This window comes from Pongo abelii, chromosome 1, assembly GCF_028885655.2.
Source record: "Pongo abelii isolate AG06213 chromosome 1, NHGRI_mPonAbe1-v2.0_pri, whole genome shotgun sequence".
NCBI lineage: Eukaryota > Metazoa > Chordata > Mammalia > Primates > Hominidae > Pongo > Pongo abelii.
In genome coordinates, this window is record NC_071985.2 from 200950875 (window position 1) to 200966880 (window position 16006).

The window sequence follows — 16006 nt, forward strand, 5'->3', positions numbered from 1 at the left end:
CGCCATTGCACTCCAGCCTGGGTGACAGGAGTAAAACCTTGTCTCAAACAAAACAAAAACTAAGTGAGGCACAGACTTCCCTAGGACAAAAAGCATGTGAGGCAACCATATTGTTACTGGTGAAAGGTCTTGACTATGAGTTGACAGGTTCTTGGCGTTTTGAACAAATAATTGGACAAAATGCACAAACAAAGCAAAAAAATGAAGCAATGAAAGCACAGATTTATTGAAACAAAAAGTACACTCCACAGAGTGTGAGCAGGCTCAAGCAAGGGGCTCAAGAGTGCTGGTTACAGGATTTTCTGGGGTTTAAATACCCTCTAGAGGTTTCCCATTGGTTACTTGGTTATACTGTATGTAAATTAAGGAGTGGCCCACGACCAGTCTGATTGGTTGTAGTAGGTGACCAATCAGAGGCTGAAGTAAAGTTCTGAATGAAGACTGGGGAGCCAAAGGGAGTACAGTCTGATCCTCTTGATTCAGTTCTAGGAAGTCAGCACAAATCTGCCTTAGGTTCCCCGCCTCCAGACCCTATTCTGCCTCAATATTGCTTACTACCAGCACTACATAATGGAGTTAAGTAAAAACAAGTGTGATGTAATTATGCAATACAAATTATAATTTATGATACACTTACAATCTATTATATTTTAATGTCAATTTCAAATTTTAATATGTGTTTTTGGCCGGGCACAGTCGCTCATGTCTCTAATCCTAGCACTTTGGGAGGCTGAGGCAGGCAGATCATCTGAGGTTGGGAGTTCCAGACCAGCCTGACCAACATGGAGAAACCCCGTCTCTACTAAGAAATACAGAATTAGCCAGCCTGTAGTCCCAGCTGCTTGGGAGGCTGAGGCAGGGGAATCGTTTGAACCTGGGAGGCAGAGGTTGCAGTGAGCAGAGATCACGCTATTGCACTCCAGCCTGGGCAACAAGAGCAAAACTCCGTCTCAAAAAAAAAAAAAAAGAAAAATGTGTGTTAGTTTTTAAATATGCCAAAATGTAATGAATAGAAGGAAATTGAGTGTGTCACCCTTTATATAGAAAATTGGCATCTTTAGTCCATCAGCAGCAATGCAGTTTATTTTTGGTTTATTTATTGAAATGGTTGCACTGGCTGTCACCAGATTCTTCTGCTAATTTCAAATAGGTGTTTTGGCCTAGGGAGCAGATTCTCCCCCACTGCAGAGCTAATTGATTTAAATGGGGACTGAACCTTATCCTCACATGAAAACTCTGTTCTAATTATAAATGTCTCAGCATTATCTCTCACCTTATGACATACCCACTCATCTTCACTTCTCTGTCCAATTCTCCTTTCTGGGCTGCCTTTATCCTTCCTCCTAAAGTAAGGGAAGAAAACCCACTGCCTAAGGAGCCAGGTGGGTAATGGGATTGGCTATGTGTTGAGCCCAGGGCTTATAGTGTCTGAGAGGTCAGCTGCCTCAGCGATAGCCCTTGTCAATAGTGGGAATACAAGCTGAGTGTTGTAGTTTTTCATGACACCTCAAAAATTGGGATTTTTATGTGAAAGCTCCCAAATTTTTGGAAAAAAAACAAAAACACTATGGTCATCACAATGAGGGGCAAACATCTTGCAAGTTCTGCTTTAAAGTCCACATCAGGCTGGGCGTGGTGGCTCACGTCCGTAATCCCAAAACTCTGGGAGGCCGAGGCAGGTGGATCACGAGGTCAGGAGTTCAAGACCAGCCTGGCCAAGATGGTGAAACCCGTTTCTACTAAAAATACAAAAATTAGCCGGGCATGGTGTCGGGTGCCTGTAATTCCAGCTACTTGGGAAGCTGAGGCAGAGAATTGCTTGAACCCGGGAGGCAGAGGTTGTAGTGAGCCAAGATTGTGCCACTGCACTCCAGCCTGGGTGACAGAGTGAGGCTCCATCTCAATAAATAAATAAAATAAAGTCCACGTCAAAGCCTGTCACCAAGAAACCTTGCCAACCATTTCAGCCATCAGTGGTCTTCTCTGAATTGCACCTGTCTAGTTAGTTTTAAAGATTTGCCAGCTTAGTCAATTTTATAATTGTTGAACGTTTGCTAGTTTTGTCTCTCTGAATAGAAAGCAAGCCCCCAGATCACATAATGGTCATTGGCTACTTAATGATCAATGGATTAAGCATTTTAGGGCTACTTAAATCTCTTAGGCAGAGACTGCAGGTCAACTTCTTGAACAAATCTCAAGAGTTTAAGAATCTCAAGTCAAGCTTGGGAGGCCAACACAGGTGGATCACTTGAGCCTAGGAGTTTGAGACCAGCCTGGGCAACATGCTGAAACTCCACCTCTACTAAAAATACAGAAAAATAACCAGGGATGGTAGCACAGGCCTGTAGTCCCAACTTGGGCAGCTGAGGTGGGAGAATCACCTGAGGCCAGGAAGTCTAGGCTGCAGTGAGCCATGATGACGCCACTGCACTCCAGCCTGGGTGAGAGTGAGATCTTGCCTCCAAAAAAAAAAAGGAATCTTAAGTCACAAGCCTTGATTCCTAATCCTTTCTCTACTGATGACCTTGGTCCTTATCTATGTATTATGGGTAACAGTGTAACAGTGTATGTATGTATTATGGGTAACAATAGTGGTATGATTTTCTTTTTTTTTTTTTTTGAGATGGAGTCTCGCTCTGTCGCCCAGTGTGGAGTGCAGTGGCGCGATCTCGGCTCACTGCAAGCTCCGCCTCCTGGGTTCACGCCATTCTCCTGCCTCAGCCTCCCGAGTAGCTTGGACTACAGGTGCCTGCCACCACGCCCGGCTAATTTGTGTGTGTGTGTGTTTTTAGTAGAGACAGGGTTTCACCATGTTAGCCAGAATGGTCTCTATCTCCTGACCTCGTGATCTGCCTGCCTTGGCCTCCCAAAGTGGTGGGATTACAGGCGTGAGCCACCGCGCCCGACCAATGATCTTTTTAAACATTTTTATTTTTATTTTAGAAATGGGATCTTACTATGTTGCCCAGGCTGGTCTTGAACTCCTGGGATCAAGAGATCCTCTTGCCATGGTCTTCCAAAGTGCTAGGATAACAGGTGTGAGCCACCACACCCAGCTGATCTCTCATCACTAGTACCTCCCATCTAAGATGGCTAAGTGGTTGTATTCACAGCCTCTTTTGCCAGTTCTTTCCAGTTTGGAAGAGAATGTTCAAGAAGAACCATTCATACCCTTCTCAAGATAGGAGAAGTGCCATCATGAACTACTGGGGCTACTCCCTCACCCAATCAGACCTGCAGAAGGCTTGGAGATTACCAGATTCTGCCCAGTAAGAAGCCCTGAATGATCTCAACAATACTAGCTTTGCCGCAGAGAAACTATGAGACTGAGAATTTAGTTTCCTCACTTCAGAAACGAGGACATTGGAAAAGATATCCTCCAAAAGCTCTTCCAGAGCAAACTGTCAGAATTTAGTGACTGTATTACTTTATCAGTATGATTTCCTAATGTGCTATGTACATTTTTTTTGTTTAATTACCTATAAGTGGCCCAGCACGATAGCTCATGCCTGTAATCACAGCACTTTGGGAGGCTGAGGTAGGTGGATCACCTAAGGTCAGGAGTTCGAGACAAGCCTGGCCAACGTGGTGAAACCCCATCTCTACTAAAAATACAAAAATTAGCTGGGCGTGGTGGCAGGCGCCTGTCATCCCAGCTACTCTGGAGGCTGAGGCAGGAGAATTGTTTGAACCTGGGAGGCGGAGGTTGCAGTGAGCCAAAATCACACCATTGCACTCCAGCCTGGGCGACAAGAGCGAAACTCCTTTTCCAAAAAAAAAAAAAATTTACATATAAGTAATTGCTTAATGTTAAATTCTGGACATGCAAGAGTGTGCTTTTAGAATGAACCAACATTATGGCCAGGCGCAGTGGCTCATGCCTGTAATCCCAGCACTTTGGGAGGCCGAGGCGGGTGGATCACCTGAGGTCGGGAGTTTGAGATCAGCCTGACCAACATGGAGAAACCCCGTCTCTACTAAAAGTACAAAATTAGCCAGGTGTGGTGGCACATGCCTGTAATCCCAGCTACTAGGGAGGCCGAGGCAGGAGAATCGCTTGAACCTGGGAGGCGGAGGTTGCGGTGAGCTGAGATCTTACCACTGCACTCCAGCCTGGGCAACGAGTGAAACTCCATCTCAAAAAAAAGAATGAACCAACATTTATTTTGTCATAAACGCATATCCAGGTCTCCACTGTACAAAACATTTTTCTAGGTGCTTCCATCTGGAAAATGTTACCCATTTGTCATACCGGCAATTTTACATGTAGTACATTTATTCTACTTTTTATTAATGAGGAAATTACTGACAACTAAGACTATCTGGCTATAAGAGGCAGACTTGGGACTTCAGACTCTAGTCAATGTATTTACACAAGGTTTTTTTTTTTTTTTTTTAGACAGAGTCTCACTCTGTCGCCAGGCTGGAGGGCAGTGGCGCGATCTTGGCTCACTGCAACCTCCGCCTCCTGGGTTTAAGTGATTCCTCTGCCTCAGCCTCCCAAGTAGGTGGGACTACAGGCACCAACTACCATGCCTGGCTAATTTTTTGTATTTTTAGTAGAGATGGGGTTTCACCATGTTGGCCAGGATGGTCTCAATCTCCTGACCTCATGATCCACCTGCCTTGGCCTCCCAAACGGGCATGGTGGCGCGCGCCTGTAATCCCAGCTACTTGGGAGGCTGAGGCAGGAGAATCGCTGGAACCCAGGAGGCAGAGGTTGCAGTGAGCCAAGATTGTGCCACTGCCCTCCAGCCTGGGCAACAGAGCGAGACTCCGTCTCAAAAATATATTATAATATAATATAATATAATATAATAATAAACTACCTCCCAGTATAAACACTAAAGACATTATGGTCACGGGCTCTGAGGACTAAGCTCTGATTTTTTTTCTTGCCCAAATTCCTATCTAAGGGGTCTGGGGAATCATGCCCTACAAACCATAAATTTTCATCAGATGAGTTTTATTTAACCCTATATATCATGACTTACTTTCTAATCTGACTCTGGCATAACATTTTTTTTTTTTTGAGACAGTCTCAGTCTGTCACCCAGGCTGGAGTACAGTGGTGCGATCTCAGCTCACTGCAGCCTCCACCTCCTGGGTTTAAGTGATTCTCCCACCTCACCTCCCAAGTAGCTGGGACTATGGGCATGCACCATCGCACCCGGCTAATTTTTGTATTTTTAATAGAGACAGGGTTTCACCATGTTGGCCAGGCTGGTCTGGAACTCCTGGCCTTAGGTGATCCGCCCACCTCGGCCTCCCAAAGTGCTGGAATTACAGGTGTGAGCCACCGTGCCCAGCCTTCTTTTTAGAAAGAAGGTCTGGCTCTGTTGCTCGGAGTACAGTGGCATGATCGTAGCTAACTGCAGCCTTAAACTCCTGGGCTCAGGTGATCATCCCGCCTCAGCCTCCTGAGTGGCTGGGACTACAGGCATGTGTCACTATGCCTGATTGCTATTTTTTGGGAGACAGTGTAACTACCCAGTGGGTTCACCTTACCTGCTGCCTAGACAGAGGCGATTTATGAAGACGGGAATTGCAATAGGGAAAGAGTAATTCACGCAGAGCTGGCTCTGCGGGAGACCAGAGTTATATTATTACTCAATTAAGTTTGCCCAACATTTGGGGATCAGAGTTTTTAAGGACAACTTGGTGGGTGGGGGGAAACCAGTGAACTGGGAGTGCTAATTGGTCAGGTCAGAGATGAAATCATAGGGAGTGGAAGCTGTCTTCTTGCACTGAGTCAGTTCCTAGGTCGGGGGGGTCACAAGATCAGATGAGCCAGTTTATCAATCTGGGTGGTCCCAGCTGATCCATCAAGTGCAGGGTCTGCAAAATATCTCAAGCACTGATCTGAAGAGCACTTTAGGGAAGGTCAAGATTTTGTAACCTCCAGCTGCATGAATCCTAAACCATAATTTCTAATCTTGTGGCTAATTTCTTAGTCCTACAAAGGCAGCCTAGTCCCCAGGGAAGGAGGTTTGTTTTGGGAAAGGGCTGTTATCATCTCTGTTTTAAACTATAAACTATAAGTTTCTCCCGAAGTTAGTTCAGCCTCCACCCAGGAATGAACAAGGACAGCTTGGAGGTTAGAAGCAAGATGGTCAGGTTAGATCTCTTTCCACTGTCTCAGTCATAATTTTGCAAAGGCAGTATGTTGCCCAGGCTGGTCTCAAACTCCTGGTCTCAAGCAATCCTCTCACTTCCTCCTCCCAAAGTGCTGGTATTACAGGCGTCAGCCACTGTGTCCAGCCCCCTCTTTAATTCTAAAGAAGGTCCACAGTGCTTGGTGAAGGGGTGTTATCATTCTAGAGACAACCCTGGGAGCCCGTGCCATCTGCACAAGTGACATGGTAGCTAGAATCTTAGTTTATTAAGCTGGGCAAGCTGAGTCACTCGTTTCTGCTTTTCCCTCTCCTTTCTCTTCTCCAGACTTATTTCCCGTCTCCTACTTACCTACTGTGGCTTTTTCCTGTGCTAATCTAGCTTGCTTTCTCCCATATCTTAGTTGAGCATCTATATTCAAAAGCCTGCACTTCAGGCCAGGCGCGGTGGCTCACGCTTGTAATCCCAGCACTTTGGGAGGCGAAGTGGGTGGATCACCTGAGGCCAGGAGTTCAAGACCAGTCTGGCCAACATGGTGAAACCTCGTCTCTAATAAAAATACGAAAAATTAGCCAGGCATGTGGTGCACGCCCATAATCTCAGACACCGGGGAGGCTGAGGCGGAAGAATCGCTTCAGTCCGGGAGGCAGAGGTCACAGTGAACTGAGATCGAGCCACTGCACCCCAGCCTGGGCGACAGGACGCCAGTGAGATGCCTCTGGCCAAATCCCACGGGAGTGGTTCCCTGGCATCGCGCGTCAAGGCTCCGCCCCGGCCCTTCTCGCGGCTCCCATTGGCTGGGCCGCGGACTCCTGGGGCGCCGACACCTCCTACTGGCCGCCACGGCGAGGTCGGGGAGCAGGGCACTGGCCAGTCCCAGCTGAGTTGGGAGGTGTCGGGGACGCAAATGACTTCACAGAGCACAATGTCATAACCTTAAGTAACACCAAACAACTTTTCCTAAAGTGGGGATAAGATAGGCTCGCTTTCTAGGCTGCAGGTCTTAAGCACCTGCCGCGGCATCTGATAGTGCGGATTTGAGTCCCCGCCGCCCCTGAGTCGTGGCGTGGCTTCCAGGTTAGTCATTCCAGTGCACAACCCCCCAAGTCCAACTGTTTTAAATGAGGACGGTGCTGGATCTAGACGGTGCCTGGCAAATGTGGGCTTTTTATTTTTATTTTTTAATTTATTTTTATATTTTTTTCTGAGATGGAGTTTCGCTCTTTTTGCCCAGGCTGGAGTGCAATGGCATGATCTCGGCTCACTGCAACCTCCGCCTCCCGGGTTCAAGTGATTCTTCTGCCTCAGCCTCCTGAGTAGCTGGGATTACAGGCGCCCACCACCACGCTCGGCTAATTTTGTATTTTTAGTAGAGACGGGGCTTCACGATGTTGGCCAGACTGACCTCAGGTGATCCGCCGGCCTCGGCCTCCCAAAGTGCTGGGATTACAGGCGTGAGCCACCGCGCCGGGCCAAATGTGGGCTTTTTATAAGGCGTCCACTACACACGACAGAAAAATGTCTATTTCCCCCTACCGCCCCCAGAGTCTAGCTAATCTAGTTTTAGGAGTGTCTGGTAAATCCCAGGCCTCTCCGATGGGGGCGGTGGGGGAAGGGAGGTCTAGCTGTTAGACTGAATAACTTTCCAGGAAAAGCAGTTGTGAGGAAAAACAGGACTGAAAAGGAAAATTTTCTACCCCTTAATCTCGCTCACTGGCATAGTCATCCCTGAAAATAATATATAAAGTCATGGTTTATAGAGGGGTCACTTGCTTGAACGTGATATCCATTGTTTAGGGAGAAAAAAATCCAGGCTTTCTTTTGTATTTATTTGTTACTTTTTTAATAGACAGGGTCTCACAATGTGGCCCAGGCTGGAGTGCAGTGGCGCAATCATAGCTCACAGCAGTTTTGAATTCCTGGGCTCAAGCGATCCTCCCGCCCCAGCTTCGCTTCCCAAATAGCTGGGACTACAGGCCTGTGCCACCATGCCCGCCTAATTTTAATTTTTTGGGTTTTTTTGGTGGAGATAGAATGTCACTGATGCCCAGGCTGGCCTTGAACTCCTGGCCTCAAGTGATTCTCCCACCTCAGCCTCCCAAAGTGCTGGTATTACAGGAGTGAACCAATGTGGCCATATCTCAAGGCCTTCATTTTTTAACACGTGGTGCTAATACTTTTAGGTGGGGTTTTCAACTCCTGGGTTTTTTGTGGACTTTTTCCTCAGTATACAGAAAAAGTTTAAAATCAATTCAGATAGGCAACAAAAGGCACAGTATCTTTTCTTTTGTTTTTTGAGAAGAAGTTTCACTCTTGTTGCCCAGGCTGGAGTGCAGTGGCACAATCTCAGCTCACTGCAAAGTCCGCCTCCTGGGTTCAAGTGGTTCTCCTGCCTCAGCCTCCCGAGTAGCTGGGATCACAGTTGTGCGCCAACATGCCAGGCTAATTTTTGTATTTTTGGTAGAGACGGGGTTTCACCATGTTGGCCAGGCTGGTCTTGAACTCCTGACCTCAAGTGATCCACCTGCCTTGGCTTCCCAAAGTGCTGGAATTACAGGTGTGAGCCACCGCGCCTGGACTCAGCATGTAACCTTTTAAAATTATGCAAGAAAATAAAAAGAAAAAAAATTATGGACCAGTCGTGGTGGCTCACGCCTGTAATCCTAGCACTGTGGGGGGCCGAGGCTGGCAGATCATCTGAGGTCAGGAGTTTGAGACCAGCCGGGCCAATATGGCGAAACCCCATCTCTACTAAAAATACAAAAATTAGCAGGGTATGGTGGCCCATGCCTATAATCCCAGCTACTTTGAGGCTGAGGCAGGAGAATCGCTTGAACCCAGGAGGCAGAGGTGTGAGCCAAGATCACGCCACTGCACTCCAGCCTGGGCGACAGAGCAAGACTCCGTCTCAAAAAAAAAAAAAAAAAAAAAAAAAATTATCCAAGAAATTACCATTTTGTCATTGGAAGAAATTCTTTTTTGTAGGAGACTGAAGAGATATACTTGTCATGAATGGATTGCAAACATAACCTTCAAGGTGGGAATGAAAATGGTACTCTATCTAAAAGTTGTGTTTTAAGTTATTTTTAAAGCTTTTTTTAAAAATGGTAATTCTTGAAGAAATAAAGCAAAAGAGAAGTTTGCTTTGTTTCCAAATTCGTCTGAAGTCTTCTTTAAATAATACAGTAGTATTTTTCTGCCTTTCTAGTATTCCATTCAACTGGAACTAAAGAATGACTTAATTCAATTATTTTATGGAATTCTAAAGTGTAGCAATTGAGCTTTTACAGAGCTTGGAGTGTTCTGGTTCCTTTCTTTAAAAAGAAAATATTAAAGCTTGTAAAATTTCAGTATGTAGTATTTCAGTCACGTATTCATTACATAGTTCTTTTATTGGTTTGAAATATTGTGTGAATTCCCAGAATGCAATACCCATAATCAAATAAAATGCAAATGCATCCCAAAATAAAAATGGGGTGTTTTAAGACTACTCATTATTTTATTAGAGTGTCGATATTACTTGTCTCTATTAAAAACCTTAGATAATGGAACATGCAGTGTGTCTTGAAATTTTACAAAAATAAATATTTTCCTGGACTGGATACCTCTATTTTTAAAATTTTCTTTAATGATACGGTTGAGAACCAGTGGACTGTAAGGTCAAATAGTCCTACTGCCTCTCCTTGGCATCTATATGGGGAGGACAGAGGGAGACCTTGAATGGGCCCTATTTTGCATGTCACAAACATTGGGAAGCTTTTATTTATTTATTTGTTTTTATTTTTAGAGCCAAGATCTTGCTGTATCGTCCAGGCTGAAGTGCAGTGGCACCATCATAGCTCACTGCATCCTTCACTCAGTGATCCTAAGTCTCAAGTGATCCTCCCACCCGAGCCTCCTGAGTAGCTGAGACTACAGGCATGTGCCACCACGCCCACCTAATTTTTAAATTTTTTGTAGAGACTGCGTCTTGTTATGTTGCCCAGGCTGGTCTCAAACTCCTAGGCTCAAGCAATCCTCCTGCCTCAGTCTCCCAAAGTGTTGGGATTACAGGCATGAGCCACCGTATCCAGCCTAGGTTTTTTTTTTTCCAGACAGAGTCTCATTCTGTCGCCAGGCTGGAGTGCAGTGGCACAATCTCAGCTCACTGCAACCTCCGCCTCCCGGGTTCAAGCGATTCTCCTGCCTCAGCCTCCTGAGTAGCTGGGACTACAGGCATGCACCACCACACCCAGCTAATTTTTGTATTTTTAGTAGAGATGGGGTTTCACCATGTTGGCCGGGATGGTCTCGATCTCTTGACCTCCTGATCCACCCGCCTTGGCCTCCCAAAGTGCTGGGATTACAGGCGTGAGCCACCGTGCTCAGCCAGCCTAGCTTGCAAAAATACTTACACCCAAGCCCCACCTGCCCAAGATTCTGATTTGCCTAGGCATCTGTATTTAAAAGCTCCACAGGTGATTCTAATGTGCAACCAAAGTTGAGGATCTCTGGTCTAGGCAGAAATGTTGTTCCCTTTTTCCCTTATGGGCTGAATAAAAATAAGTTTCTCTTTAATAAAGAAAATAAGTAGTTGTAAGTAATATCAACAAGGAAATAAATGATTTTCCCAATGGGAAAATCAAGAAACTATATAATGGAATTGTGTATCTGGAAATCTGAAAGAGTAAGGCAGGCAAAGTATAAAATTCTGCTTGCAAATGATCTAGCTAAGCACAAAGGTAAAGGTAAAGGGTATTTTCCTGGTCTCTGGTTTCCTTTTTTCTTTTTGAGACAGTCTTGCTCTGTCACCCAGGCTGGAGTGCAGTGGCGTGATCTCAGCTCACTGCAACCTCCACCTCCTAGGTTCAAGCAATTATTGTGCCTCGGCCTCCTGAGTAGCTGGGATTACAGGCATGCGGCACCACGCCAGGCTAATTTTTGTATTTTTTATAGAGACGGGGTTTTACCATGTTGGCCAGGCTGGTCTTGAACTCCTGGCCTCAAATGATCCGACCACCTCGGCCTCCCAAAGTTCTGGGATTACAGGTGTGAGCCACCGTACCCAGCCAATGGTTTCCTATGTAAAGGTGAAAAAGTATGCAACGGATTTTGATGGTTTGAAGAAAAAAAAAAAGAGTAAGGAAAAGTGTTATACTATTTCAGTAATTGCAAAATATTTTGACTTCAAGAGTCCCTTTGCTTCTATTGCTGTGTGGTTCATTACTTGTTAACATATTTAAATATTTTACTTTTTTGGTGGCATTAATACAGTTCTGTGGGGAGAAGGCTGACGTGAAAATGAAGTTTATAGATCCTCGGTGGATTTCATTTTTCTGGCCTATTCATAGGTCCGTTAGCAGGAATAGTTAAGAAACTCCTGTATGAAAATTATATGTTACTTATACTTCACAATATATAAAACGGCTGGCTATATACTGCCATTTCTGTGATAACCTGAATTTTATCATTAAAACTCTTGTAACTAAAGGCATCAATGGCCCGTCTGTAACAGCTGCTGCTGCGATGCCAGCTGCAGTGGGGGAAACGCAGCTGAGGCTCACGGCTCCACGGAGCCCACAGGGGCTGGCTACAGGCAGGAGCCCTGCCCCTGCTGAATTGGCAGGGCTGGAGTCCACACTCCTGGGCACAGCTGCAGCCGCCCAGCTGCGGCTCCAGACCTGGGCATCCCTGCACTCTTCAGGGCTTGGGAAGCTCCCAGCGCCCACAGGCTCGGAAGTGCCTGCTCCCATTCCCTGGCCTCTTTCTGCTCCTGCACCTGCTCTGTTGCAGAACAAAGCTGGGCCAAACCTAGGTGTTGTCGTGACCTGGCCAGGTTGAGCATGCTAGAGGTGGCACTGACACGCCAGCCCCCTCTAAACTTTGGGCACCCATGTGCGTGGGAGGGAGGCCAGTCAGGGGGTTGATGAGGGTGGCTCGGTTTGGGCCTGCAGGCGCCCCTTGGCACAAACAGCCTGGGCACCATGGAGGGCATGTTGATGGCAGGAGGCACACAGGTTCCTGGGTGGAAAAGGGTGGGTTTCCAGTGAAATCCCACCTTCAAGCCAGGGAATGCCTGAAGCCTGGGGGTTGGTCTGGCATTTCCTGGTGGAGTCCAGGGCTAGAGTAAGAACTTGTGGTGTTTTCTGGGCTGCCCATGAACACCCATGGACCAAGCAGCATGCACTTCCTCCCTTCTGAGCCCATAAAAACCCCTGGGCTCAGCAGACTCAGCCAGCTGTCAGGACTACCAGCTGCGGGAAGGAGCTACCCGCTTTGAGTCTCCTTAAAAGGACCTGCCTGCAGGTCTCCTCTTGGGTGAGAGCTGGTCATCTGGACACTCATCAGGTCGACCTGCCTGTGGAAAGGAGCTATCCACTTTGGGTCTTCTGAGAGCTGTTCTGTTGCAGAGTGAAGCTCCTCTCCACCCTGTGGAAAGGAGCTACCCACTTCAGGTCTCCTGAGAGCTGTTCTGTTGCTCAGTGAAGCTGCTTTCTGCCTTGCTCACCCTCCAGTTGTCTGCCTACGTCATTCTTCTCGGATGCAGGAAAAGAACTCGAGACCCAACAAATGGTAGACTGAAAGAGCTGTAACACAAGCAGGGCTGAAACACGCCCCCTGCTCAACACGTTGTGGGCGACGAGAAGGAGAGAAGAGCTGCAGCTCTTCTGGCAGCCAAGACCTCGGGGCTCCCTGAGCCAGGGTGTGACATGCTGTAACACCCTCTTTGGGGCTCTGCAGTTCCTGACATCTCTGAGCTTTCAGGCACCACTGCCTTCCCCTTGTCCAGATGCTGATGCCCCCAGTGGAAGCCGCTTTCGGTACGTCTGGTCCCGCTGCAGCCTGGCATGGAGCTGGTGCCTGTGCCAGCGCCTAGAGCTGTCCACCCCGCTGCAGCCAGTGCGCCTGGTTGTGTGCAGTGGCTGGACCCCACGCTCGCTCACTCACACACCCGTCACTCCGTGCCTGGCTCACCCTCGGCAGGCATGAGATCCAGGCCGGTACCACCAGTGGTGCACAGCCTGCCAGGCCACATGGGTGGAATGAGCCCAGCAGGCACAAGCAAAACCCAAGCAGAGGAGCCACTGGCCAAGAGGTTTCTGGCTGGTGGCAAAGCAACACCCTAAGGATCCTGTGACATAACTAAAGTCACATCCTTTACATAACATTTATTCTATATAGAATGTATCCACATACAATGACGTCAGCTTTAAAACAATCCACCGTTACTTGTATAAAATCATCTATAAAATAGAGTGATACACAATACACCTCAGTGAATTAGGCTGATGGTCTAGGATTCAGAAAATATGATCATTCTATTTCCTATTTTTTGCTACCATTTCACTGGGTTGTCTTAGGTTTTTTTTTTTTTTTTTTTTTTTTTTTGAGATGGAGTCTCACTCTGTCACCCAGCCTGGAGTGCAGTAGTGTGATCTTGGCTCACTGCAACCTCCGCCTCCTGAGTTCAAGCAATTCTCCTGTCTCAGCCCCCAGAGTAGCTGGGATTACAGGTGCCCACCACCATGCCTGGTTAATTTTTGTATTTTTAGTAGAGAAGGGGTTTCACTATATTGCCCAGGCTGGTTTCCAACTCTTGACCTAAAGTGATCCACCCACCTTGGCCTCCCAAAGTGCTGGGATTACAGGTGTGAGCCACCACGTCTGACCCCTAGGTTTTTTTACTGTTCTGTGCCTCAATTTATTTACCTTTCATGTGGGATAACTGTCCTATTTCATAGATATGTAAAGAATAACATAAAAATTATTAAACACTTTGCAAATATAAAATGCTATATAAATGATAAATAGTAATACTGATACACTCATATGAAGTAACATAAAACTTTCTGGTTTATAATCTAAAGTTTCGTCCTCCTGTACCTATTATTCTATTATTATCACCCTTCCCAGTTAAACACATCTTTTTTTTTTTTTTTTTTTTTGATGGAGTCTCGCTCTGTCACCCAGGCTAGAGTGTAGTGGTGCGATCTCGGCCACTGCAACCTCCACCTCCCGGGTTCAAGCGATTCTCCTGCCTCAGCCTCCCAAGTAGCTGGGATTACAGGCACCCACCATCATGCCCAGCTATTTTTTGTATTTTTACTACAGACGGGGTTTCACCATGTTGGCCAGGATGGTCTTGAACTCCTGGCCTTAAGTGATCCGCCCGCCTCGGCCTCCCAAAGTGCTGGGATTACAGGCATGAGCCACCATGCCCGGCCAGTTAAACACATCTTATCCTACACTGCTTTTAGTGATTTTCCATACTTATTAATTTTAGGACTAAAAAAATTTTAAAAACCAATATGAGTGGAAATTTCAATATATCTTGGCATGACTTGGCAAAATAACTTTAATGAATTGAGTTCTGAGCTCATAAATAATTGAAGGACCAAACTTCTTTCATCCATTAGGCAGTACTTAGCCATACAGAAAACAGTAACTATGCTTATTTTGATTGCATTACTGAAAATATAATATTGAAAAATTTGTTCCTAAATTTTAAAAAGTCTTAAGATCTGATACCCATAGAAGGAACATCATGTGCTAAGGATGTGATTTGCTTCACTAAGAGACCATATGGTTACCTGCTTATAAGCACAGGGAGTAATAGGAGTAATGAAATGACGCTGCAAGGCTCAAAGGGAATTCAGGAAGTTGTCTAATTCCATGGTTTTCAACGTTGTGCACCTGAGTTCTGCAGAAGTGTCTGGGGAAAGGTTTGTGGGGGACTTTAACCACAGCAGCTCTGATTTTAGAGTTTATCCCTTAAATTTGAGCATCTTTAGGAAACAATTCATTTGAAGAGTTTCTCGGGTTAAAAAATTATTTTAAACTGCAGATCTAGTCCATTTTGTTTCTTCCAGACACTAGGCATGACTGCAATGGTGCTTTCTTTTTGTAATGCTTCATCCTATTCCCAGACACTCTTGAGGGTAATGGAGTTAGAAGGGCATTCAGAAGCTGATAAATGGCATTCCTGCAAGAGCAAACTTTGGTCTAACCAAGTCTTGATATTAAAAAAAAATCCTTGGCATAAATAAAGCTTATTTAAACAGATTATACCCCTATGTAACATTTGCCCACATGTAAAAACCAAAGAATTCAATTTTCTCAAATCATCAATAGACAGTTTCACTCTAGAAAATAACTGGTCTCTAACGTCTTAGATATATATGCTATAACTGGAGTCATTATTTACAACTTACAAACATGTCTTAAATGTTCTTCTATGATGTTAAAATGATACAACAGATTCTCTGACTAGTTTGGTGAACTGGATCGTTGTTTTGTGGGATAGTTTGATGCTTGTTGTAAACAACTATGAGAAAGCATTATTTCTGAAAAGGCAATTACAAGTGCTGGTGGCACTGTGTTCAGTGAATTTTGGATATTCATGCTGATGTATGTAAAGTTTGCATGCAGAAGATAATAGCATAAAAGGACATTTAGATCATAGACTAAAGTGCATTAGCGTATACACATGCAAGCACTACTTCATTTATATGAATAAAGTTCAAATCAGCCATTTTTCTTACTGGCTCCAACAACTAAAAAATCAGGTTTTAATTTCAAAAGGTGTCAGTATTACTCGGGTAAGACTAGAGAATGACAAGCGTTTCCTTCCTCATTCAGATACACTTTAATTGTTAAGAATCCTGATTTAGGCTGGGCACGGTGGCTCACGCCTGTAATCCCAGCACTTTGGGAGGCTGAGGCGGGCAGATCACAAGGTCAGGAGTTCGAGACCAGCCTGGCCAACATAGCAAAACCCTGTCTTTACTAAAAATACAAAAATTAGCCAGGCATGGTGGCACGTGCCTGTAGTCCCGGCTACTCAGGAGGCTGAGGCAGAAGAATCGCTTGAACCCGGGAGGCAGAGGTTGTGGTGAGCCGAGATCACGCCACT

The 16006-nt window shown here is 45.7% G+C and overlaps 1 long non-coding RNA gene across 1 annotated transcript; it reads left to right on the forward strand.

The window, feature by feature from the left end:
* Positions 1-7093: 7093 nt before the first annotated feature.
* Positions 7094-11587, forward strand: LOC129059395 (uncharacterized). The gene is made up of 2 exons (XR_008525258.2): positions 7094-7191; positions 9902-11587. It is a non-coding gene; the product is annotated as an uncharacterized LOC129059395 (long non-coding RNA).
* The last annotated feature ends 4419 nt before the right edge of the window (positions 11588-16006 follow it).